At 49.7% G+C, this 27,223-nt stretch overlaps 1 long non-coding RNA gene across 1 annotated transcript; it reads right to left on the reverse strand.

The window, feature by feature from the left end:
• Positions 1-3,928: 3,928 nt before the first annotated feature.
• Positions 3,929-20,196, reverse strand: LOC143302875 (uncharacterized). Its single transcript, XR_013058711.1, has 3 exons — positions 19,222-20,196; positions 8,855-9,727; positions 3,929-5,506 (listed from the first exon to the last, which is right to left on the reverse strand). It is a non-coding gene; the product is annotated as an uncharacterized LOC143302875 (long non-coding RNA).
• Between the last annotated feature and the right edge of the window lie 7,027 nt (positions 20,197-27,223).

A 27,223-nucleotide genomic window follows, 5' to 3' on the forward strand; every position in this document is an offset into this window, starting at 1 on the left:
ACGGTTTGGTGAAAGGCGCGGTCTCGCGATTCGCAAAACACACTTGCGTACCGTTCGTTTGTTACTGGCACAGCGACGGGTGAGAAAGGGCGAAAAGTTAATTTGCAATTTTAATGGTTGACTTTTTGTGTGGACAAAATTGCGAAGAGGTAGTTGGCCGGGGATTTAATGAAACGATGTTACGTTAGGAAGAGAGAAGCGGGGCCCGATACAAGGCCCTGCGACACCGTATAATACTCTACCGTTGTTGTCGCAATTGTCTTGTTACAAGTAACAATACGCCTCGACTGACCTAGAATTCCTACCGGTGTCTATTGAAATCTGCATTCGCGGATCGAGCCGCAATCGCGGCAACATGCAAATGTTCCTGGTCGTCGACCAGCTTGCGAAATTCCTCGGATCGCAATTAAGGTTGTCCACGCTGTTGCTCGTTCGCCGTAACCACCGTTCGATCGAGAAAACGTTTCGACTCTCGCGAAAACCCTCCTTTCTCCAATATCAAAGCATCGTTGTCGTAATCGACCCGATTCCATCCAACCGTTCGTTCCAACTCTATGCGCGATCGTTGATCCTATTTCTGTTCCGTTTAACCCTTTGCACTGTGAATTTTATTTCAATTTCGTTACCAGCAGCTCCCAACGCTTTCAACGGTTTTATTTGAAATTTACTTTAACCGAAATATAAGACAATCGAAATAAATAAAGAAAGACAGAAATTCACTGGAATACCAGTTTTATTCGCGTTATTGTCGTATTTTGTCATTTTTAAGTGTACGATATATCTTGGAACAATTTCCAGGATTTCAAAAAAAAAAAACTGGGACTCGACAAAGAAGCTGCTGAGATAAAAACTCACGTCGAGTCACACTCGACATAGTGCAAAGGGTTAAGCGTTCCCGTGTTCTCGTACGCTCGTTTCCAACACATCGTTTACGATTCGCAAACAACATTTTTTAGACGCCAGCGAGTTGGAACGCGATCCGACTTCGTCGAATTAGCAAAACCGAAATCGAAGGCAATTTTCGTGGAAAGAACCGTGATGGTTCTTGGTCCAAGGGGCGTTCTTTTCGAATCAAATGGCTGGCAGGAGTACGCGATCCCGAGGACGAAGCATCACTTTCCCCCTCCGTCGACCCCTCGTCAAAGGGCACCGTTCGTGCCTCGTCTTTTCCGCGACCACGTCGAACTCGCGTATCGATTCGTTGCCGCAGGTGAGAGACCGATGATTATATCGATCGAGTCTTAGGTCTTTAGAGGTTGAAAGGAGAAGCGAAAGAAATAGACAGAGAATCGAAGTGTACGAGGGAGATGGCAATACGAAGGGTGAATGGTAAGAGGGCGGGCTAGGAGGGGAAGTAAAAGAAAGACGAGGAGAAAGAGCAGAATAGAAGGGAAGAAAGAGAAAGTAGCTCGTGGAGCAAAGAGGAGAAGTTTAGGGGGGTAATTTCGATATTCGGTGATTCGGTACCCGGTAGCATGATCGGCATAACGCTTATACACAAGGTCTGGATGGTGGTTGCCTCGAGGCACTGATATTACCTAGCCCCGTGATCAGCGCCTACATCGAAAATCGCAACGCGCTACAGCGAAAGAGCGCGTTTTATTCCAACAGTCGACGTCGACATTTTTTGCGTCTAGCCGGTAGTAAATGCAGGGTGTGTGCCTTTGCACACGCCAGTAGAGCGGAGTAGAGCGGAGTAGCGTAAGGGGACGGAGGATAGTATCGAGAAGCTACGTATCGTTGGGTCGAGAAATTCGGAACCTTGAAAAAAGGGGCGAAAACGTTGGAAATTGCACGTTTCGAATGCAAATCTCAGCAGCGGCCCCGTCTTCCTTCTCAGCCGTCGCATCGCGTCGCGTCGGTCCGCCGGTTTAGGCCGCGCGTTCTCGCGCCCCGTTCTTGCGCTTCTCATCCGTTTGAGATGGTCGCGCCGCGTTCTTCTTTGCTCGCAGCGACGATACGATATCGTTCCGACGCAGACACACGGATGCGTAGACGTTGGAGTCTGGCGCATCTATCCCATTGCGATAGGTAGCCGGCTACGTGGATGTAACACAGTCATTAACTTTTTGTTGAGCCATCGTCGAACCTGCGATCAAGAATTCTACTTTTTTCGTTCTCGCTGTTTCTCTTGCTCTTGGAAATTTGAGATCGAGCGTGCCGTGCCGTTGTTTTACGACGCGCACGCTTCGTCCGGTTGGCCGCGTTTCGCACGATTCGCACGTTTCACACGCGACCTTGAAAACATTCGGATATAAACGCGCCTCTGGATATATAAATTCCGTGACGCGGAGTTGTACAGTCGCTTGTACGATTAAATAGGCTGGTGTGGGTGCGCGACCGCGCGCGCGCCTGTGTATGTAAATATGTATAGGTATAAATATATATTCGTTGAGCGGAGGTATGGAGGGTAGGTAATGCAACAAGTGGCGGTTTTCACGGGTTTTCCAGGGGATGAAACGGAACGGGCCGGTGGTGGATGGAGTCCCACGCCACTTCCACTTCCACTTCCACTTCCACTTCCACTTCCACGGCAAAACCGCCGACACTTGCACCCCCTCTGTACCTATGCCACCCCTTAACGACCACAGAGCTCCTGTCGGGAATTTAAGGGTGGAAACCCTTACGGCACTTGGTCCCTTCGTTGTTCGCGTCACGAGTTGAGATAGGTCGAGCGACGATCGAGCCTCTGCACTCGACCTACCTACCTCGCGATCAGGGGATCACCGAGCGTCGATAGAACCATCCACCTTAAAGGAAAATTCCAGACCAAGAGAAAATCGTAGATGCGATAAAGGTTATGTTTATCGAGAAGAAGAATTGATCGTGTCGCGCGAACGAAACGACGCGAACGATACGCGAACCGATTTCGCGGAAGCGAACGAAATCGTGATGGATGGTTCTTGCGAGCAAACGATCTGCTCCAGACTCGCAATTTTCTCCGAGTAATTCAAATTCTCGCTGAAAGATTGGCAGCGTTTTTACGCTCGGCCAATCTGCTCGGTTCTTTTAATTTTCTATTTAACGTCAATTCCACGAATACGAACGAGTAGCGAATCGCTGGTCGAAAGCAGTTATAGTTTCTTCGAGCGGCTCCGTGCCAGTATGCATTTCCGAGTTTAGTGCGGTGCCGGTGGAAACCATTATTTGAAATCGGCTGACGCGATTGGCCGGCACGAAGGCACGGAGAGCGGTTCGCATGATTAAGATCATCCAATGATTCCTTCTCTATAATGATAGGCTCTGGCGCTGCTGCTGCTGTTTTCTGGGTAGTGGGGCAGCTCGCGGAAGGGGGAGGCATTACGCGAGATTACTAAAAAGAATCTTATGCTAATGAAAATGCCTCGCATCTCTCCCCCGGCTGCTCTTACTCGGGAATCTCGGTCCTCGTCGTTTGCTGCTTCGTTTCACTCTCCTAACAAATGACAACCTTTGCGAGTACCTTCCCCTTTGTCCGGTTCTTTGGACGAACGGAAAAAATCCTAGCTAAAGCCTTCGATTCTCTGCGGCTATCAACCGCCAGATTGGCTTACCGAAAAGTCTTTCTTCGTCGCGTTGTTCGCCTTTACAAGATAACGTTACCTCGACTCGATTCCATTTTCTTCCTCTTTTTCCTCTTCCACGAAGAAATAATAATCACGCGTTAAGCTAACACCGCGATACCTACGTGCATTTCGGACGAATCGTTTCAGTTAGAGAAGCAAGGCAAAGAAAGGAAGAAAAATATCGGATAGATAGCGTAGGCAGAAGGTCAGGACGGTTCTTATTATTTTCATTACGTGGTTATAATGAAACATTAACGGCGAGGTAGCTAGAAACGGACCGAACCACACGAGTGCAACAGCGGATGGCGAAGAAAGTAGGGAGGAGAAAGGTTGGTCGTGGAAAAAATCATTTAGCAACTGGCTATTATCATAGTACGTGATTCGTTTATCTCGTCTTCGTACAGTCTCGTTCGGTCGAATCGGCACGCCGTTCTGTCCAACGTATCCGACGCGTCTCTACGTTTCGATCATCATCCACGCGATCTTTCCACTGTCTTCTACATCGCTCAAACGTTCCTACCATTCGACGCTGCTTTCCTCTCTTCTCGTTGTCATCAGCTCGTCCGTCATCGCCCGGCGAAGCTAAGAGAGTGGAAACGAAGAAAGGTCACACGTTTGTCCCGCACAGGTTAAGATCGCGGACACGAAGATTGGAAAGTGGCTGTCGGTGTGGAAACGAAGATACAAAGTTGGCGTAGTATATCGTTGGCTGTCGCCGTGCGGATCGAAGCTGCTTCCGTGGGTAAGTTGATTTCGTGCTGGAAAGCATGATCACGGAAGTATCGTGCTGCTGCCGCGGACTGTACGATAATGCGGCAGGATGGATACCTCCGCATTACAATATGGACTTGGATCGCTTCGGTCACGTTCGCTGCATGTGTGTGTGTGTGGTCCACCTCTGGTCCCGTCCTTTCCTTCCACCTTTTTTCTGCCTCTTCTTCTCATCTGCCTTTGCCTTTCCCCTCGGGTTCTTTCCTCGACTATCGGTGGTACCTTCCCTCTGTTAACCTTTCTTACTCTTCGTCCGACTCGATTCCTGTTGCTCGCGTTGCACCGCAAAACGACGGAAACTCATTATCCATACGAGATTTTACGACCGATGAATTCGCCTAGCGTTCTCCAACCATACGGAGAAAGCTTCTGCAACGAGAACTCTGTTAGAAACTGACAGCGAGAATCGTCTGACCCGTAACATGGATTTCGCCACACGAATCTTTCGGGATCGGACGAACAGCCAAGTTGAAACGGAGAACTCGGGCTTCTAAAAGTTTTTTCAACGATGAAATTGTGTTACGTTGGCTACGGTGCTGGTTGATATTTAATTGAACGGCGAACGCATCGATATAAATGTTGAAATACGTCAGGAGGTCGCAACCCGATGGGAAAAGTGAATCAACTACTTAAAAACACGCTCATTATATGTATGAACATCTAATATCGATAAACTGCCGAGTAATTTCCGATTTCGAATAAATTGAAATTGCACGCTATTTGTTACCGCTAGGTTGTCCGGTCGTAGCTGCTGATACGTCGTTTTCGTGCTAATAGCCGTTGCTCCGTTACGTCCACCGATGATCGTCGTCGCGACCATCTTTTTGCCAACTGCCACGATAAACAACTGCGAGAACTCGAGAGTTTTTTGTGCCCGTGTGCAGCACAACGTTCTACTCGGAATATCGAAACCTAATCGAGATTTACGACGGCCAACCGAAGACAGATGGAGCAAGAGGAAAAAATGTAATCGCGTAATGACGGTTCGCCCCGACTGACACCTCGTGATTGGCGACCCTCCGCTAGTTTCCTACGCGTCGTTGCCTCCATTTTCGCCCGGTGGTAGTCAGTTTCACCGTGACACCCACTCGTCGGTCAACGGCCAACGACTCCCTCCGCCGTGTCCTTTCTTCGTCTTAGCTTCGACTCGAAGGCTTTGCTGGCATCTTTGACCGCAGTTAGTCCCGCAACTAGAAACATCGTGTTTCTCGTGTAGTCGATCAGCATGAACAGAGTGATGGACTTTGATTCGCTGATCGATACGAATCAGGCTCTCTGTGGAGATAGAGAGTCGAAGGAGCAGAGCTGAACAAATGGTTGCGAGCTCGTAAATACGGAAGCGTGTAAAAGTATGGTAGGGCACGGCATGGATTAAAACGCGCGTGCTGGGTTACGGTGGTTGCGCTGGGGTGGTCCGCCGACCCCCGTTGCGAGTAATGTCGATGAATTATACCCATAAGTCTGTGCCAATGTGCGTGACGTGTCCTGCGGGGAGAATAGCGAAGCGACCGGTGATGTCGATTCGTCCAATCAGGCTACGCCCTGTAAATGGAAATCCAAAAGTTCCTCTTCCTATCGCAAATCCACCGATCTCGAATCTCGTACGCATTTTGTATTCGAGCCGGCCACCCGAAATTTACATCCGAAATGATATTTCGAAGATGGACAATCCCGATGTACCGCTATCGCGCCACCGTCCCGATATCCGCGAAACTGCCTTCCAGGATTTCGTTTCCGGGTTCCGACCGTGTTCTATCGCCGTGTCGTTTCGAAGCTGCGGCGCGACAAACAACGAACGAAATTCAGGCAATCGCGATTTCTGAAAAGTTCTCGCCGCGAACGTTCTCGCAAAGCGAGCAGGCAACCGCGATGTTCCAACGTTCTATTCTGCCGGTTAAATTTGTAGCCCGAGAAGTGTCGCGCCGTGAAGAGTAACAGAGAGAGAGAGAGAGAGAGAGGAGGAAAGAAGGAGCGAATTCGAGGTATACGCACCCGGTAACCCAGTGCCGTGACCCACCGTTGAAAACGCCGAAACCCTCCCCTGTTTGGAATTGATTCGACCGACTACCCCTCGGTTTTTCATCCCTCGGTCCTTGGGGTGCGGCCTTTCGAAAGGGGAGAGCAAACTCTCGAATATTATTGCGGTAGCGAGCGGAGGAACGGTTCGATCGAGTCATAAAACGCTTCGCCACCGGTCCAAGAATTTCGACCAGTGTCCCGCCGTTCCATCCGTGGACCCATCGGATTCGTCAACGTTGTAACCTGTTCGTGATAAACCGTTGAGAATAGAAGACGATGAAAGTAGTTAGAAGGTCGTACGGCGAGAGCAGGTTTAGTTGCGCGGCGGGTGACGTCGCGACTGTACGAATAAAAGTGATTAGCGTTTCGTTCTATCGAGCACAATGAAGACACTCGGACACTCATTGCCCTTTATGATTTCCCACATGCAGAAACAATCGATGCAATGACGTGTGCGCGTACTGGCTTCGGTTATCAGATTAGAGACCGAGCGGGAATAATTCGTCGGATCTTTGTCCCTAATCACAATTGATACACCAACAACGTGGCAGAATGGAGGCGTACACCCGGTATACATACATTTTACCATTCGCCGCGTAACACGTCGGGCCCGGTTGTTTATCGCTCAAATAGCCGCCTATAGGCGTGATCCCACACGGTGGCTAGTATATTTAGGCTTTCGTTAGGTGTGTGCATATAATATAAACATTCGATATGCGTTATACGCGCACACCCACCACTTGCCCGTGTACACGCACACAACACCGCTACGTAAATACCTGTACGAACTACGTGTCCAGCTGCGTACGCGTATCATGCGCTTGCCTGTTATATAGCCGCGCGCCTACACCGATATCGATGGACGCCGGCTCGAAATCGATGGCCGCTTTATTACGACGAACGATGTATAAGCGGTATTCCAGCGCTGAATCCTATTATTATACCGGACAATTATAATAATTATTTGCCTTTCTCGTCGTAACAATTAATACCGCGCGGACTGGACGCGATATCGCGTGCGTATGTGCCCAGACGGTATAGACGCGTTATACGACTATACCTCGCCACCACTACGCTCCCAACTTCATATCTATGAGAGCTCGCGAGCGCGCTTCTGCCACTGCTCCTGTCCTATTCCCGCTTGCCGATCCGTCGTCGTTGCACTAATCGCGCGCACGCTTCTCTACTTTTTACCGTGGACGCGCGGATACGCGTCGAGTTCGTAGCGGCGCGTTCTCTTGACGCGCGTAAACACGTACGCGGTAAGTTACAGCGGCTTGTGCACGCTATCGGGCGAGTGGTTTGCGCGCGCGTCAGGCGAACCGCGCGACCAACGCTCATCAACCAGCGCAGCATCTACGTATTACTTGGTCGTTTGTCTAGACGAAGTTGCAATATTATCGACGGTATTAATTAATATTGCCGAGGCATCGGTAATTAGCATAAATCGACAGAACATCGTAACAAATTTCCTGTGTGCAGGGAAAAAAAGACTCGTGGCGGCAATTAGGATTTCAATTAGATTTCAACGATGCGCGCGTATCGTGCCGATTTACGTTGACAAATTTGGCCGCGGTCGTCTGCAAGGGCGAAATTTTAGAGGCACGTGCAGCAGCGCGCGCACTAAACGGCCCGTTTATTTACCGTTATTTACGAAGTAAATTTGACCGGTGTCGGTATTAAATTATACCTTGTAATTTCGACGATCAACTCGTTAACTAAATACCTACGCGAAAATTAATCGGGATACCCGGACTGCCTTTTTTCGTGTCGCTTCAGCGCGAAAATAAATCGAATTTCACCCGAAGCAAAGAACCGTCCGGTGTCCTCGTCTATTGGCGTTCGCCTGGCAGATCATGTAGCAAGCGGCGATACGCTCGTACGGTTAGTCACTCTACGTTTTTTCGGCCACCAAGAAAATATAAGGTGGATATTAGGGGCGATAAGCTAAGAAGAAACGTTCGCGGCTGGTATACGAGGTAAGTGGCGGTGAGTTTAATGGTAAAACGGATAGGGGAGAGCGCAGGCAAGAGGCAAAGCGGAGTGACGGGAACGGGTAGCAGCGCTGAAGCAGGCGTGTAAATAATTTCTGATATAATACGGTTAAAAATTACCAAGTTTAAAATTAAATAATTCATTTTAATACTGGCTGGCGGCTGGCCGGGGGTGGAGACTGCCGCCGCCGCGCCGTGGAGACGGTGAAACCTAGAGGCTGAGGCGGCGGGAAGGGGCACGGGGCAGGAGCGTATCTACTCGCAGGGGGTCGACGGGGCCCGCGCCCAGGAGGCATCTATAAATTTCTAAACTTAATAAATACCTAATGGCCAGACCTGCTTTGTAGCATAGCGCACTGTAGATTTTACTTTACTGTAAAGGTAGCGGTCTCTTCCACCTCTGCTCACCCCTGGTTCACCCACCCCTTCGCTCCTCGTACCCATCCCCATTCCCCTCCCCCGCTCCCTCCCTCCCTCCCTCCCTCTCTCTCTGCCTCCCTCGTTTCTCGTCTCTTTTCGCTTCACCTTTCGTCGTTCCTTCGCCGTTTCCTCCTTTTTTCGTTTCTCCTTTTCTCGCCCAACGTTGGATTTCTCGATGTCGTAAAACTTTTACGAGCGAAATTTCGGCCGTGCGTGTCTCTCGCTGCTTGTCCGTTGACCTTTTCGCGTGTCTTTCGTCACCCGTTAATCTAAGCAGCAGCGTACGATGACGACGTTCCGTGAATCCGATTTCCATGGAATACCTTTTGGCAGTCTGAATCCGTTTGGCTAGGCGAATCGACCCGAGGACGATTCGAATCGCGCCGCGACGGCCAACCGCGCGGTTTGAAAAGTCTGTTGCAACAGCTCGGCCAACGATGTCGCACTTCCTCGAACGATCTCGCCTGTGAAAAAGTGGAAATATGCAAGACACGCCAAGGTTTCCGTTTCCAAACGAATTCCATGTCTCGAGTAACGACGGAACGAGGAGGGGTCAATAAAAATCAGGCGAGCGCGAATGGAAGAAGAAAAGAAACATTAGTTGGCATTATCGCAACAACCGAGGCACGGTCGAATTCCTGGAAAAAGAATGCAAGCACCGTAGCATGTATTACGATACTACACGGTACACGCCGCTGGACTTCCATTGTTGCACCGAGTAATATAAACAATTGGCCCTGTCCATCTCCTGGTTTCCGGCCGTCACTCGGAAGCCCCGACATTTTTATGGATCGCGGCACCGTGCCCACCCGCTTGCCTACCTACCTGCTCCCTCTTTCCTTGCCTGCCTGCTTACCTACCTACCTGCCTGCCTGCCTGCCTTCCTGCCTGCCTGCCTGCCTGCCTGCCTGCCTGCTTGCCTACTTGCCTGCCCGCCTGCCTTCCACGAGTTTCTTCTTCCTTAAGACCTCCGCGAGCCTGAATATTAATGCGACTCTCAGTTTACATATTCCCCTCCACCCACACGATGTATTCGTATCCGAACCGCACGACAAAATCCTTCGAGATTTCAAACTTCTCGATTCGCTTCCTCCGCGTTAGTCGAATTTCGCTATTTATTATTCAGCGATTCTTAAAAAGTTTCGCGAAATTAATCGTCAGAATCAATATTGATTCGTTTCGAATCGATTTCGTTTTCTCCCACCCACTTTTCTCCCCCCTTTTTTTTCTCGCCGCAAACTATCAAACTTCTTCGTGACAAATTATCCCGTAAACCGTAAACCATCGCTACTAGAGTCGGTTCATTGATTTTTCGATGCTAGGCGTATCACCGATAGAAAATCCATGTGTACGTAGGTCTAGCGTTGGACATAGTAGACCGGCGGCTAAAGCACGTCTTTCAGTTTTAATTCGTAGTTGCTTCTCGTTAACGAGGAATTTGCCTGTAACGTTGATACCGATGGTATAAATTGTCGGCGAAGCAAACAGGAGTGCAAAGAATTATTCCCAGTCTTAAATTTCACATTTTTCTTCCCATGTAGCCAGCATCCATTCTCTCGATAGTATCTACATTGTAAGCAAGACTATACGAGCCTCGTGGATAGTAATCATTATAATTAATTTAGCACCACGCGTTAAACCAACGTCAACCTTGTAAACGTGCAGCCGTTATCCGGTAACACTCGGCTGATTTTAATCTATGAATATCAATTCATCGGTATACCTTATAACTATGAGTATCTAGACAAAAAAAAAAAAAAAAATCCGTAATCTGTGTTCCAGTATACAAATGTATGTAAAGTCCGTATAAATATTCTATGAGTATCGTGTGCGCTATAATCTAACGAAGAAAAACGTCGCCCTCGATCGATTGACATTTTTTCTGCGTTATACGAGCTGGATAGCGCAACGATAAAACACGTCCGAAGAAGATTCGCCAGCAGCTATCGCTCTTTCCTATTTTTCTCTTTCCTTCGTCGTTCGTCCAAGAAAAGTGCTCGACGAATTTTCCCTGAACCAGAGCAAAAATATCGAAGAGGTATCGGCCCATTCGGTCGATCTTGACGCGCCGCCTTAATTCTCTCCGCCACGCAGCAGCTATTAATTTCTGCGTAGGTTACATGTACGCCGCTCGATATGTAAACGCATGTTTCTCGATAATTAATTCCCGTTTCTCGGCTGCAAGCCATTTGAGGACACGTAACGCGCTGCAACGCGATACGAAAGATCTTCCCGTCCATCGCGAATCGAAGCTGCGGTATCGATCTACGAACGCATTGCCGGAACCTCGAAGGTTTCGTCTCTGACAGCCTAAAATACAGAACGCGCGTACGCTTGCACAGACACGATGTGTAATCCACGATCTCCGAATTTGAACGTACCGGGTGTGCCATTAGCTACCGATTACCATTCTCGTTTCGCGATTAAATCGATCGGACAAACGGCCCTCTTGGTTCGTCACCACGCTTTCCTAAACGTATTAAATTTAATATCTCACCCCAACTAATCTCCACTCGACTTTCTCCAATTTCACCTGCTGTCCGATCGAACGTCAAGAGCCGATCGGCTCTCGAAATCTTCCAAATTTCAATAAAATTATTGGAATAAAATCGTTCGGCGAGAAACTGGCTACAATTGGCAAGCAGCGTTTTATACGCGTGGCCGATGGATTAATTTGTCGTGGATCGAGCAGAGGCAGGAAGAAGTAAGTTGTGCCGGTCGATCTCGGCCTCGGTGTTTTCTTTCAGTGTCGGTCGTTCCCGCGGCTACGAGTCAATCACGGAGTATACAGGAACCTCGCGCATTGCCGTGGAACAGGCTGCGGCATACATTAATCACTGATGCTAATGGTATCATAGCCAGCATAGGTGTTTCGTACTTGCGCGCACTCTCGGACACACGCAAATTCCGTGCACCCGGCTTCCAGAGGAAACAGGAGAAAGGGAGATAGCACGACCCATATAAAACGCGTGCATGCGCCCAGTCGGGCTTTCCTATCTTGACTCTCGGCTCAACTTTCCTTCGCGCGCACACCTACACAAACACACGGATTTCCACATGCGCCAGCGAGCTTGAACAGTTGCTAGATGCAACGCGAAATGGCAGCCAGTCGAATGTTGCGTCTTCATTATTTCGTGTTCTGGCTGCGATTCCTTTCAATGGTAACAGCCAAGAGGATAAGTGGCGTCGCTTTTTTTCGCATTTATCATCTTCTCGGTTACAACATATATATATATATATATATATATATATGCAATATATATATATGTGTGTGTACCGTGTCTTCTTTTCTTTAGACGATCGCGCTCCGCGGTAATTGTTGCTCACTCGTTGGTTGGTTGCGAGAGGCGATAGAAGATACATAAATAAAGCGACACGCTCCGGTTCGCTTTAGCTCTGCTTCAGCGCGGTTTCGCCATCGTAATCGACTCCGTTCGAAACAAACGAAACGTCGATCGTGAGTTACGACACGACAGCGACGACGCGGAAGGAAGGCAAGTTTATCGCAGTCGCCTCGTTGACGACCAGGAGAAAGAATCCGGCGCGTTCGAGCGACGGGACGCGAAAAACGTTGGTCCCATTGACGCTTTCTGCTGGCAAAGCGCGAACCGAATTTCAAGAAGAGGCGAGAGTGATTCGTTGGTCCTGCGCGAGAAGAAGGCGAGCGCGAAAAACCGCGAGAAAGGAACGTATGTCGAAAGAGACGAAAGGAGGTTAGAAAGGGCATGGCATGGCGGCGGGCAGGAGGGGGAGGGGGAAGAATGGACAAGAGAAAGTCAGAGGGGCGCAATGGCCGCACTCTCGAGGGGTGGAACGTTCCAGGTTTCGAGGAGGCACTGGCAGAGATGGATGCGGAGGCGGTGGCGGTGGCGGTGGCGGTAGAGGTAGAGGCAGAGGCAGAGGTACAGGCACAGGCACAGGCAGAGGCAGAGGCAGAGGCAGAGGCAGAAGCAGAGGTATAGGTAGAGGTAGAGGAAGAGGAAGAGGAAGAGGAAGAGGTAGGGATTCGCTAGAGGGTCCGAGGGGTAGAGGTGGCGGGGGTGGGGGTGGGAGGTTGTAGGAGGTTGTACGAGAAGGTAGAGATGGAGGTGGAGGTGGAGGTGGAGGCGAACGAAGAGAAGGGACGGGGTTCGTCCTATCAATCACGGTATTATTATCGAGTCCGTGATTAGCAAGGCATGCTAACGATATCTCTGGCCGGAGGCAGAGGGCAACGCTAGGCCGCTGTGCTCTCGCGTATGCGCGTGTATGTACGCATCGTTCGGCGAGTTGCTCCGGCTGGATGGATATGCGTGCGCCGTACGTATTTCTCCGGTACATGTGTCGACGAGCCGGACCCTGTGTTGTGTGCGGATCGGTGTTGGCCGCAATGCAACTGGAGTGGCCGCGATGCGATTCCAGAGTAGTACCAGAGTGTACCGTGTATACGGTGCTGCTGCTGATGGTACCGACGATGGTGGTGGTGATTTCAACGACGATGGTGGAGAAGGTCGATGAAGAGGGACGAAGGAAGGGAGGAAACGAGGGCCAGAGAGGAACCGAGAAAGATAGCTAGACAGCTGGCTAGATAGGTCGGGGGACATAGGGGAAGGCAAATGGAGAACGACGAGGAGCTAGCCACTGTTACTAGTGCTTGACTGCTGTCTAGCTACTACTAGCTACTAACTACAGGCTGCTGTTGCTGTTACTACTACCACCCTTGCTGCTGCTACCGCTTGCCTGCCTGCCTGCCTGCCTGCCTGTCCAACGGCCTACCTAGTTGCCCGTAGCTCCTGTCCGTTGTCTGGCTGCTGCTTGGACTGCTGGCCTTCTCCTACCGTCGATGACGTTGCTACTCCAGCGTTTCCCTCTTCGATACGGTTGCTAACCGTGGCCAGCTAGTGGCCAATATTTCGCACAGAGAACGAAGCCTAGTCATAGTAGACTGGTGAAGTCTCTAGGATGGTGAGTCTCGTTGCTCGTTCCATGGACCTACCTTCGATGCACGTCGATCGAAGGTGACCCTGCCCGTATACCGGCGTATCGACCATGCCGGAATTTCAGAATCGAGAAAACCAAGCAAACATGAAAAGTACTAATCGAGAAGCGGCAGGAAACGCCGGAAAGCGATATTTTTCAGCGGTCGTTCAGGTTAAAACGCAGTTTGCCGGTTGCGCACGAAAGAATATTTGTCGAACGTTCGATAGGATGGAACTCGGAGGGCAAGATCGATGATGAAAATGGAGTGCGAAGTCTCTCATCGATGGGTGTAATGATCGTTCCTGGACGAATCCCTCGGTCGGTCGGTCGGTTGGTCGGACGGTCCTGTCCTATCTCTGGCGTGCGGCCGATATTCGGGTTATACGGATCGCTCGCAATGCGATTCGCGGCTAAACGCGTTACGGGGAACGTAATTTAGTCCCGGTTGCATAGCCCGTCGTACACCGTGTTCGCACACGTCCGTGTGCAAGCTCGCCAATGTGTTTTTCGCTATACGTACACGCGCGACACGAATCTACCGGTCGGTTATTCGTCTCTTTCCTTCTCTAGGCTTCCTCGTGTTTCCATCCATCTCTCCGGGTCGGTTCTCGTTGCTGTTCGCGGCTCTCTCTCTCTCTCTCTCTCTCTCTTTTCGTTCGTCGCTGCTTCTGTCTGTGCGGGTAATATTCGCGATGCGGGGAGTCACCGGCGGCGAATTCACCAGGGATGGAGACACGTGGGGTGTGGGGTGGGCTCGAGTGGCGGAGGGTGTCGCACAGGCGGCAGGTAATGATATTTCGCGCCCATTATGAAATATTCGAAATGATTCGCCGGGATTGTGCATTTTGATTTGACGTACATCCGCGTAACACACAGCTCTGCAACGTGTGTATGCCGCATCGTGTTAGAATGCCGATCGTTCGCTCGCTCGATCGTCGACCACGCTGCGCTACCCCCTCGTTTATCGCTTTCTCATTCGACCTTGCTTCGCCCCCTCTTCTCTTTCACCTTCTTCCGTCTAATCCGCAAAACCGAGGAAGGAGAAAGAGCAGAGAAAGTAGAGAAACGTCTTGGTGCTATTCTCTTCGAAAGTTGCCCTGCATTGGTCGCGATCGCCTGCCAGGACGTCCGCGTTCGATGAAATCCGGTGAAATGTGAGTCTCCGGGGGGTCGTTAATACCGTATTTGATGCAATAACAAAGCAATAAATATTTAATAAAGTATTAAAACGTATAATAATAATGTAATTACGTGACAATGCCCAAGTCATAATAATACTAATTTAAATTGTAATTTCACGCAGAGACGATGTTATTCTCGTTATCTTTCGCAGCTTAAATGTTTATTCCGTACCCGATCGATGCTCTTGTCGTGTAAATCGCCTTCCTTTTTCCTTTACGTGCCACTTCTTCTTGTCACATAAATGTTGTTCAACATGAGACTTCTTCTCGTTCAGGCCGCGAACGTGTTCCTTGTCACGTTGACGGTTCCGCCGTGGTTTAGCATGCAACGAATTCCTCGTCGATGGCCAAGAGTGGCAAAGACGTTTGGTGATCGCGCGAACGGAATAGCGGCGAACGAAGATAAGAGCAGGGAAGATGGCGATTGGTTGGAAGGAGAGTGGCGAGAAAATGGGAATTAGAGGGAGAGAAAAGCAGACGGTAGAGGATAGATCGGAGATAGTTGGTTTAAATTCTCTTCTGCTACCGCAAACATGCATAATGCAGCCAGGCGGCGCGTGTAAACGCGTGAACGCCGGACGGTGCCAACCGCTAAATACAAAAATCCCCAACCACCTGTGAAGCACGCCGCACCGTCCGGTGCCGGCGGTATGTGTGCGTTTGCCCGGGCGTTGGTGTGTTTTTGTTGTCGGTGTGAGCGAGCAGCCGCGCGCTCGTGCTCGCTCTCCAACGGGTTACACGTTTCCGCGGCTCTGTCCACGACGTAGCTGAGGGGATTGTGCGTGCGCCCGTACGCGCGCCTGTATGTGTACGTTTCCAAGTTAATTACAGCATAATTGCGGTCGACATTTTGTTGTTGGTCGTTCGTCGCAGTTGTCGGCCGGCTGACCCGCGGATCGCTTTCGGATTTTCTCGCTCGAAAATTCTTGCGATATCACGCGCGCTTATTAGCATTGGTCGTCGTGCGCTCGAATTTCGGCTCGTTACGCCGAATTACACTCGTTTGCGAATTATTCGCGCCATCCGAAGCCTTCGGCCGCGCGTTCTTCTTTTAATTCTGCTCTACCCTCTATCCTGGTACAGTAGGGTAGCGGTACGATACAAGTCAGCCTTCCCCCAAAGAAATTTCACCGCGATCCCATCCTGTTGTAGGATTTCCTTTGTCGCGTAACAACGGAACGCAAGGTTTCCGCTCGGCTCGAGGAGATCCTCGACTCGATCGAACGATCGAGGGATCGGCGTCGCGTCGCGGTCGAGGTCGAAGCACTCTTTGAGATGGTTCGCGGCGAACGACCAGATGCGAAACGATACGAGGCACACGCTGAAGAAGAGCGGAGAGCGGTATAACGCGAGACAGAAGAAGACGAGAACGGAAGGGAAGAGAGGAGGAGAGAAACGCGGAAGAGAAAGCATACGCAAGAAGATAATGGGAGAAAGGGCCGGGAAGGGGGTGACGAGATGAGACGAGGCGAGGCGAGGCGAGGCGAGGCGAAACGAAGCGAGAGTGGCGGAGGCTCGTTGAGAGAAAGACGAGCAGAGATGGAAACGAGGAGGTGTAGATGGGCACAAAAGCACGAGATATTCAACCCTATCGGATCGTATATATCTGCTGCACCCTCCCACCCCATAAATTGATGCCAATGTACCTACGTGGCCCCGGTACGTTATACGTTATACGTCTGAATATTACGCACACTCGGCCCTATGGACATCAGGGGTGGTAGCGAGGGGGCAACGGGTGGGACTAGGGTAGCAGGGAACAGGAGGAAGAGGAAGAGGTGGAGGAGGAGGAGGAGGAGGAGGAGCAGCAGCAGCAGCAGCACCACCAGGAGTACGAGGCGGGGGGTGGTGACGAGAGGGCGGCGAGGGTAGAGGATGGTGGGCGTCCGGGGGGCGAGGTGGGACAAGGCGGGGCGGGGGAGAGCAATGCTCCGAAGGGTGGCCAAAGCGGCGAGGCACGGTAAGAGGGGTGTAGGCAGCCGCGTACCTACACGAGTCGCACACCATACCTCGGTTATACCGAATAGAACACAATTAAGTAAATGAGCACGGGTTGCGCGCGCTATAGATACCCTCTATTATGTGTATTGATCTCTAGCACGGACTCCAGTTACACGTAATACGTGTTTTGTCATTTGCGCGTTCGTACGTACCTACCTGCCGATCCTCTCTTTCCCTCTCTCTCTCTCTCTCTCTCTCTATCTCTCTTTCTCTCTCTTTCTCTTTCTCTGCACGAGAGACCGTGCGTGCAAGAACACGGAATAGACAGGTATTGGGTAGGAGAAAGAGAGAACCGTGGAGAATCGGATGGAAAGGACTGAAATCGGTAGTCGAACGGCGAGTACTCCGAACGCACTCCTTACGCAACGTAATGCAACGCGATGCGACGCAACGGCTTTCCGATGTGTAACGTCTTGGAAGTAGCTTGGCAGCCAGTCGGACCGCGAACTCGATTACTTTGTTTTCGGGAACGAGGACGCGAACCGTGTCGCTGTTCTCAGTTTTTACGACTTCCGAGCTCGTCCGCGCACGAATAATTTGCGTTAATTCTCGCCTAGAATGCTGAAACGCAGGATATACGCTCTCCGTAGCATCGTCCGATTCTTCGACACTTTTGCTGCCACGCGTGAAACTTCTTCTTCGGAATCGCGTAACCGAGTAGCGCTAGACGATCCGACGCCAACTTTTTTTCAACGCACGTTCACAGTCTTCGCGAGAACGTTGCTACTTGATAGAGAAACGTCGACCAGGAAACTGTAAACAAGGAAAAATGGAACGAACGTACGTACGTTCGTTCGGCGCCGTAACCTACAGGTTGTTACCTGTCGGTGGAATGAAATCGGAAATCGTGCCGAGATAATCCAATGATTATAATTATTTTTGAACAGGTCGATTTTCGAAAATTGCAAACACACGAACGGTTGATCGTCTTGGGGAGAAGGCCAGGGATCGTTTGCTCGATTCTTTGTTCCTCGTAGCAGTGGCACGATGTACGTGGATATACGCATAGTTACCGCGACCCGTCAACAGGAAACGGAAAGATAGTTATCTAGCGAATAGGTAAAAAGAGTAAGAGGGGCGAAGAGAGGTGACCATGTAGACGCCGTAGTTATTTATTTTCACGAGGCTGATTATAATATTACGCAAGTCGGCGGTATACACGGTCTCGTAATGCGGATGCAAATGCGGCGAAGAACGACTCGGCGACTCGGCAAATCTTCGGCTAGGAACTGTATTTTATTCATACGTTCGTCCACCTGCGGAAAAATAGTTGCACGCATTTGCACGCGATAGTTGAGCCTACGCTTAACAGTCGATTCCTTTCGCGCGCCAACCTCCGCCCAACCACCAACGGGATAACGATACATTTACAATTTAAACGTTGGCTGTCGAATCGAAAGAGAATCGCGTCGAAGTTGAGGAGACCAACGATATAACGGACAGAAAGACGGAATAAGGGAGAAAGGAGACAGAACCGGGAACGTAACTGCCGCGACGTATCGGCAGAAAGAGAATCCAAGCGATCACGTTTTCAGACACGTGAGAATTAAAAGGCATTATGCGTGCTAACATTCGCCGCGTACCATTGCAAATACGCGAAGTTTCCGTTGCGAGATCGATGTTGTAGGATACGGATCGTTGGCGAAACGAAATCGCGCGACGAGATCGCCAATTGAAATAGAAAATAAGGCGGAACTTGGAAACGCGTTTGTCCAGCGACGATCGAGAATCGGCGACGCGTATCGTTTACTTAGAGCGTAAACGAATAAGCAGAAAGGAGCGCGATACGCGGAAGTGAAAGAATTACGAGCGATGCGTCGTGCGTTGGAAACATCCCACCCACGCGCTAACGTACACGCAGGTGCGGACACTCATACGCACGCACACACCTTTACAATTTCATACGGTGTCTTGAACATTTTCCAACGAACATTTAGGAATGTAAATTTTGATTGATACTGGAAGCGATGCGTAAGATGGCAGAACGCGGCGAGTTAATGACGGAAACGTAGCCTCGTAAAAAGGAGAGTTAATTTATGCGCTCGAAGGAATGGTAGTTACGTCGATAGAACCTATTCTTATGTCTGTATTATATTGTATGTATATTGTGAGAATGTCGCGCACCGATTTTCCTAATAACGGATATGCAATGTCCTCGCGCGAATTTTATTTCATTTAAACGCGATTCCACGGATAAAGATATTACTCTTTCGCAACGATTCGTTCGTCGATTTACTTAACAACGGAAGACAAACGTCACGAGACCATCTTATTTAATTCGTACGTCGCATGGAATACCAGTCATAACGATAAAGACATTATAATACTTACTATTCGTACAGGCTGTGCATCATGAGACCGCTATCGTGTGCCGATTTCCTTCCAAGTTGTGTACGTTCTACTCGTATTCACCTACGTATATATCGGTTATCGTGTAGAGTGTACGGGATGCACTTACGTAACTTGCTGCAAAGACACGTGCATCGGACACGGACGAGCCCCATCTCTCCTCCTCTCCTCTCTTCTTCTCGCTACTCGCTTATGCGCTCTTTCGCATAACGATATATTATTTATATAAGCGAAGCTGTCCCGGCAAATCGTTCTACTCTTGCAAATTACCGCCAACGTAAACCGCTAACGCGAATAATGGCCATCGTTGTAGCTCGCATCGAAATTTCCCAAAACCATCTCTTCTTCTTCGTTCGATCCGACCTCTCTACCATTCCACGCTACGTTCGATCAAACGTCTACTTTTCTATATCACGCGGCTATCTTCCGCCACGGAAGATACAAATTATCGAAATAAAGACGAGATCGCGAATATTCAGGGACATGTTCGACGATAGATTTTGGGGAAAAGAAGATGAAAGAGAGAAAAGAGAGGGAAAAGGTAGGACGAAGGTTCGCATAGTACACGGTAGGCACGAGCGACATCGTGGAACACGTATGTAAGTACTTGGTGGAGCGGTTCGCGAGCACATTCCCCCCGTGCACGAGCTGTCCCTGGCGGAAGTGCGCGGCCTCGCGCGCCGTAACGTTATTTTCTGATTTCCCATTCATGGTCTACCGTTTAGTTTCGATTTGCCGCTTCGTTACAACGGCCGGAGATTTACACCGTCAGATAGGATTGTTACGGGCTCGCATCTCCCTTCCGCTCACGATCGCCTCTTCCTCTTTCGCTAGCCGCTAATACGCTCTTCCTTTACGCCAATTCGTTGCTCCTGCTGTTGGTCGAATACCGGTACCGCCGCCTACCGCGGTACGCTACGATGCGCCATGGTGCGCCACGGCCACGACACGCTACGATACGCCACGGTACGTCGTATACGTACGCGTACACGTTTCTCTATCTTTTATATAACCGTCTGTCGTCACCGACTGCGATCTCCCTAGATATCTCGCTTCGTAATCAGGTTTTTTCCTCCGCCGGTTGGCCGATCTTTCCTGTCAGATAATCCGCTTAGCGTGTACTTTGCATTTCAAATAGCCCGGTCGAGTCGATCGCCACCGTTCGCTCTTTCGGCTGTTCATCCGTTCGACCACACAACCATCGAACACGCGTGACTATTTTGGATCGATGGTCGGGTCGCGTGGTCGCAATTACGCGCCGCTTTTCCTCGCGTTACCCTTACGCCTGGCAAATACCGAGAAACATTGGGCAGGATAATGCCGTATGAAATTTCGCGCTACGCGTAGATATCCGCCACGTTCAATGGAAATTTTCATCTAGACTGCGGTAGGAGGAAAGCCGGTCGAAGGGTAGAACGAACCGGTCGGCAAGGTGAAGAGAGCGAAAGGGGAAAATAGAGAGGGAAAGAGAGGATATGCGTACGCAAGGGGCCGACGAAGCGGGAGGACCCGAGCGGAGAAAAAAGGAGAGAAAAAAGGGGAGAAAAAGGAGAAAAACGTAGAGAGCGTGGTGCACCGTGCCCAGCAAGTAATAAGTTAGTAATAATATTTTCACAATATCTCTCCTGGATTGGATGTTATTTCATTATATTTTATTGCCTCTTACTATTACTCTTGCCGGTGTGCAACCCCCGCACCCTCGCCATCCCTCGTCCACCAATACTATCGCAACTACCGTTACTACCACCGTCGCTCGGTTGCGTCCCAGTCGCTCTGTTTTATTATCTCGAGCCTCTCCGTGCCGAGGGAATTCACTCGCGGAACTCATTATTGAGGAGTTTATTCTGCTGTAACCATTGCTACCCGTACCTCCTTCTTTCTTTCCGCTAACTCCTGCCTCCCGTCTTTCCTTCTCCTTTCTTCCCTTCGATTTCTCTTTGCAGCCTAAAATCTTGCCAACTCGAACCTCCGACGTCCTCTCCTTCTGCCCCGTTTCTCTCGACTTTTTCTCGAGATCGCTAGATCGCTAGATTATCCAGGAAGTATTTGTATTTCACTGGAAATCGATCGATCAGAGGGCAATCGGCGTTTCTTCGACTACTTAGCGTCCGCGCGATCGGACATCTGCGAAATAGCGGACAATGGAAAAGGGTTGGTCGCAGCTTCTGCTTCTTTAAGAGCGTCGTTAACGCGGCGATAACGCGCGTTCCAGTTCGCCGTTTCTATTCTCACGTTCTCCGTCGATCGGTCGACCCTTTTCCACGTTAATATATGCGAGAAAATTCAAGGATGGAAATTGCATCCGCCGGCTATATGAGCCAGCTTCTTTCTCTTCGACCGTCGTAAAAGCCGTTATTGAATTCGTGTTTCGCGCTCCTCGGTCGCTACCCTTGCTTTTTCACTTTCATCCCTCCTATATTTATCCCTATCGTTAACTCGCGTCACTCGCTTTTCCAAACAGGGCGAACTATCGCAGACGAAAACTAACGATTGGTCGTTTCACGTTCGAACAGGTGATCGAGAAAAGGCGTCGCGCTGCGAATGGACCTGCAGCAGAGCGATGTACCTGTCATGGAGGAAACGCGACGTCTGTTACCAACGGTATCGACGACGCTCGAAATCGCGTAACGCGCCTACAGGTAAGTCGCGGAGTCGATCGTGCGTTGCAATTTCGGCGAAAGAATCTGCGTATTCCCGGCGTCGATGAGAAAATCGATCGTAAAATCGGCGAACGAAGACGTTACTCGATATCCATAGCTCGCGATGTAACGACCGTTGCATATACAAAGCCGACGACCGAAATAGCAAATGTTGTCACCGATAAATTGCAGCCAACGATCATAAAAATATTACGTCAGACGGCTGTAACGCGCGCACACCCATACGCACGCACTCGAGTTCGCACACGCGTCGTAGCTGTGCGTTCTCTCGTGACGTGTCGCAATTCCGATTCTGACGCGATCTCGATTTGTCGCAGTGACGCGATTAAACGCACCGATTATTCGCGTCCTTCTGCTCGATCATCCGCCGCTTTCCACCGTTTTACGATCGCGATCACGTTCCCATCGCGTTATTCTTCCAGGCTTTCGCCTCGAGCAAACGTCCGCGCAACGCAACAGAGTTTAAGCGGCTACGGTCAGACGATAATAATAAGCGGACGGTAGCCCGTGGATGACTCGGCAACGAAGTAAATTCGCCATCGGTCGGTACAAACGTGCAGGAATATTGATATAAACTTGCCGTGACTAATACAACAATTTATCCAGCCGCGAGCATTTAAATGGTTACAACCGGCTCAACTATCCGTCCGACCGAGTCGACCCGAACGACGATTCCGTCGTGCGTTAACTCGCACGCGTTTAATTCGTCTCGCCGCTTTCGCGAATTAACTCACTCGCCCACATTTCTCCTCGCTTTTCTCTCATTATCGACGTTACGCTCTCCATTCTTCTTCACCTTCGACGATCGCTCCTCTTCTCTGCCTCGTTCGTGTCCCTCCCTCCTTCCTTCAATTCGACTCGCTTTAATCTAATTTAATCTAGTTTATTAACTCCGTGCAATTTAATTTCGTTTCATCTAATCCCACTCGGCCTATTTTTTCCCTCCTCGGCATCTTCGAAAGCGAAACTCTGTGTTTAGACTTCTCCGTTGATTACGCATAGCTCGACGTGGAAATTCTACGTGGTCCTGGCTTTGCGGAGTAACAGAATTACGTAACGTGTGTGTCAGGTCGTGTCAAAAGTTTCCTTCGTTTCATAAGTGAAATAATAGACGCGCAAGATTTTTTGTTTTATATTATTTTCTCGATTTATGTATGATCGATTTTGTAGTAATAGAATTAAATTGGATCAACCGTAATTCAATGAAATAAAATAAAAGAAGAAATATTGCGCTTCTACTCTACTTTCTTATAAAGCGAAAGCAACTTTTCGGGCAACCTGTGTTGTTGGTTAAATTAATAACGAGACGAGTTAATTTAATGAACTATATTTACAAATATTTTAAAATGTAAAATACAAAGTTAATCGCAAGCTTGATGATACTGCGGTACTGATACTAATTGTAATGCTGATTCGTTATACTTATTCCCTCGACTGACTGACTCGATGACTCGATACTGATATCGATTCGCGCGACTGACTGACTTCTACAGAACTTGATCGTCTATTTATACCGGTCGACGGGTACCGAAAGGTTTGAACTTGTCGTCGGTCGTAGATTGCACATAGCAGCGAAATTGCTTTGTCCAGAGTTTGTTTATTACATCACGTCGTACAGTGTTAATTCTCTGTAGCAAAACAACTATGTGAGACATCTTCGTATCGAAACGTCCTGAGACGCATATGCCGCTACAAACCTGATAAAACGACGGATAACAGTTATGAACGTTCGAATTTTCAATAAAATTGCTTGCGTCAAGCGTAACTCGACTCTATAAAACGACGATCGCGCGGTAAACAAATACTTTTGAACGCGTTTTCCCGACCAATTCTCTTTCGTCCGATGTTTAGGATGCCATTCTCGTGTGGATCGGCGCAGCGATGTTACGTGCCATCTCCTCTCACGATCGTCTCCTCTCTGTCCTATCGCTGTCGTCTGTGTCGTGTCGCGACCCTCATATTTAATTATTGTTATATTTATAAAGGGGGCCAGGCTTGGCGTGCACGGCGATACGTGGAAGGGACACCGGTCCGACGACAGTTTTTCGGACAAGAGAGGACGCGCAACCCCTCGGTTCTACAGATCGATATCAAGCCGAAACGAATATTATTCGATTTTGCCGCGTACTCGATACCAGACAATGGCCAAGGTAGCCGCGAGTTCGCCTTTGATCCAACGTGCTCCGGTTGCTCCGAATCTTCGCAACAGCCTAACAAACCCAACTATCATTTCGCCTTAATTTCACAACGTTATTATTTTTTTCCATTTATTCCACGAAACGAACGTTCGATGAACGAGCGAGAAGCCGAGCGGAAACGGCACCGCCACGACCATTCAAAGATCATAGAGAAACAAGGACGAGCGAGAGGAAGATAGGTTTGCAGAGTAGGATGGATCGAATATTGGACAACTAATCACCTAATCACTCATTATCTACCGCAAGCTCGGAGACCGGTAGATCGGCGCTACATACGCGACTAGAGGTTGCTAGGTCGTAGAATAGGTTGCCCAGAGGGCCATTGTGATACGCGAAGCAGAATCATGCAGGATCGTATATTATCGATTGGAGGAGGGGTTCAGGCCAGTAGGCCCTCAACCCTTAACACCCCGTGTCTCCGTTAGCGACGCCGATACCAGCAGACAGATTCAACGACGCTGAAGAACGCGTGTGCAATACCGCGGCAAAACACCGAACGATCTTACCGATCGTCTAATCCCACCGCGCTCGTACCGGCTACTGTATCGCGAATTTCTTCATTTTCTAACTTTTTATTTTCCATCGGATTCGACTTTCGTCGCTCTGGCTGCTGGATATCGGTTACGTAACGCAATACATCGAGCTTCTTTCTAATAGAAATCGAACGGTTACTAGCTTTCGGAGTACAATGTTCGCTATTACGATAACGACGTATAACGGCCGGTGATTTATCAATATAGTATAGAATTGTGTCTAGCGGATCGGTTTGCCGTGGATCTATTTTCACGACGGTGGAAATCGACTATGCAAACTGCGGTGGTTCTGAAACACGGCCCTGTTTCAGAAATAGATAAACGTTCCGTTCGAATCGCGTGCTTGCTATTTTAATCTCCTAGCCGACGATCATTTTCCTCTGCACTTTTGATTTTTCGGTTATCGGTGAATCCGTTTGACGAGTGTCGCGTGCTCCTGGCTACGATTATACGATAAATACGTAGTCGTTTTCCGGACTTTCGAATGAGATTCAGTGATCTGACTGTAATGAAATTCAGAGTACAGGACGACACAGAATCTTTCTGTTATTTGCAACAATATTCGGCCGATGTTCGCCATCTCGAGGTTTCGGTCGCGTGTGATGTGATCACCACGTCCCACCGACGACGTGGCTGCTCCTGTCCGATACAGCTCCGTGACCACCCTTAATCCTCTTACGTGCAGCGTGGCACGACTAAATATCAATAGCCATTTCGACGTGTGTGCTTCTTGCGAGTCGATCAAAAGTCGCTGGAAATCTGAAAATTCCTTCGATATCGCGCGTAGTCGCGCGACTTCTTTCAACGACGCGACGCGTCAGCTGTTTTCGACCCTCGATCCGCCGTTCTATCGATCGCTCGCAGTCTAACGTCTACGACTTATCCCTGGTAATTGTACCTGTAAGCGTGGGGCTGGCCGAGGAACCGGCGACCAGACGAAAAGTAAACAGCGTGTAGCTGGAAAAGGGTACGATTTAAGGTCCCGGCCGAGACAAAGGCCCTGTTCAAGCAGTTACATCTCCACCGTCGCTGACAACCAATCTCTCTAGGTATTTCTCGTCGTATTAACCTCACACGGTTTGCTTGTTTCCTAGCGACGCGCCAATCGTCGTCCGTTGCCTCCGTTGTATCGCAGCCGCGCGAAAGTGGAAATGCGTTCTCCGTGCGGTGAAGAAATATATTTCGCTTGGCAACTAAGTGATTGCGGATCTTGCGATTAGGTGATATCGGCCAAATGCGCAATCACTTAGTTGCCAGGCCAATATAAGAAAGAGAAAAAAATGAAGCGCGAATAGAAGAGGAGACGGCCGAGCGATCGGAAATAAGTGATACGATCGGGCTTTCAAGCTTTCTTGTAGCGCGTTTCACCCCGACACGGGGATGACAGCCGCTGAATAATAGAAGCAGCCACGTCGAGGTTAGATATTCTTACGATCACCGAGAACCCTTCTCTTCCGGCGATACACAGCTAAATCGTTAATAATTCAGTCTTTGGCTCGAGCATTATCCCTGTTTCCGATTGCATACAACTATATACGATATTTGTGTAGCGAGCTGTGCGTCCACGACGAAACTCCGCCGCTCGTCGCAATGCTTTTCCACCGAAACATCGATCGTCATCTTTCACTCGGCGATCTTCACTCGGCGATCGTACGTCGTCGCGTTTCTCTCCGTTCATTGCGCGTTCTTACGCGTTACAGCTTCGCGAGAGAAGCGGAGACCAGGTAAGAAACTGGAAACGTCGCGGCGAGTTCGCTTCGATCCGCGTAAGATTCGTTCGAGTTGCGCTCGCCGGCCGACCGGGTTAACGAGATCGACAGACATTTTAAAAGGATGGAACATCGCTGTCGAGTGGCGACCGCCTTCAATTATTCAGGCGCAATTAACACGTCAATAGGTCCGTCGCACCTGGCTGCCGGTGCCGTGTTGCGCCAAATGCGTACGCGTGTACGTGCGTTGGTGAAATGGTAGCCCGCTCTTATCTCGTTTTCTCTTTTCCACCTTTCCTTCGTTCTTTCGGTTTCTCGAGCAGGACGAGTCGCGCGCCAACATCCGTCAGTCAGACGATCGTGCGCGTTCGTCGAATGCACGGTGCAAAGTAAACCGGAAGGAAAGGCAGAGAAATTGGCATTTCAGCGAATTCACGCGCAACGATTTGGTATTAACGCGGTTTGTATCTGGAACGAGCAGGCAAAGCGCGAGAGGAAAGGTCGGCTGGTTGGACAGCGCGAAAGTGTACTTGTATCGATAGCTGTGTGTAGCCGTTTGGCTATGTACGCGTACCTAACGAACGTAGACGCGTAGGTATAGTGGATCGGTACAGGTATAGAGAATGGCGCAAGGGAAGGGGACGAGGAGAGAAGTGAGACGGGGGATGAAATGCGGGGTCGCAAGTCGGTATTGTCGTCGGTTACAAATCAAATACCCGATATCATTGTTTGGTACAAGCCAGCCACCCGACCACCCACCCACTCCCCTTTTATACCACCCCTTTCTGCAACGTTAACCTCGCCCACAACCTGTATGCCCTGCCGCGACTACGACTAATAACTGCTGGTAGAACGCGTTGTCTCTCGCCCAATTATCGCCCAGG

Source organism: Bombus vancouverensis, chromosome 1 (genome assembly GCF_051014615.1).
Source record: "Bombus vancouverensis nearcticus chromosome 1, iyBomVanc1_principal, whole genome shotgun sequence".
NCBI lineage: Eukaryota > Metazoa > Arthropoda > Insecta > Hymenoptera > Apidae > Bombus > Bombus vancouverensis.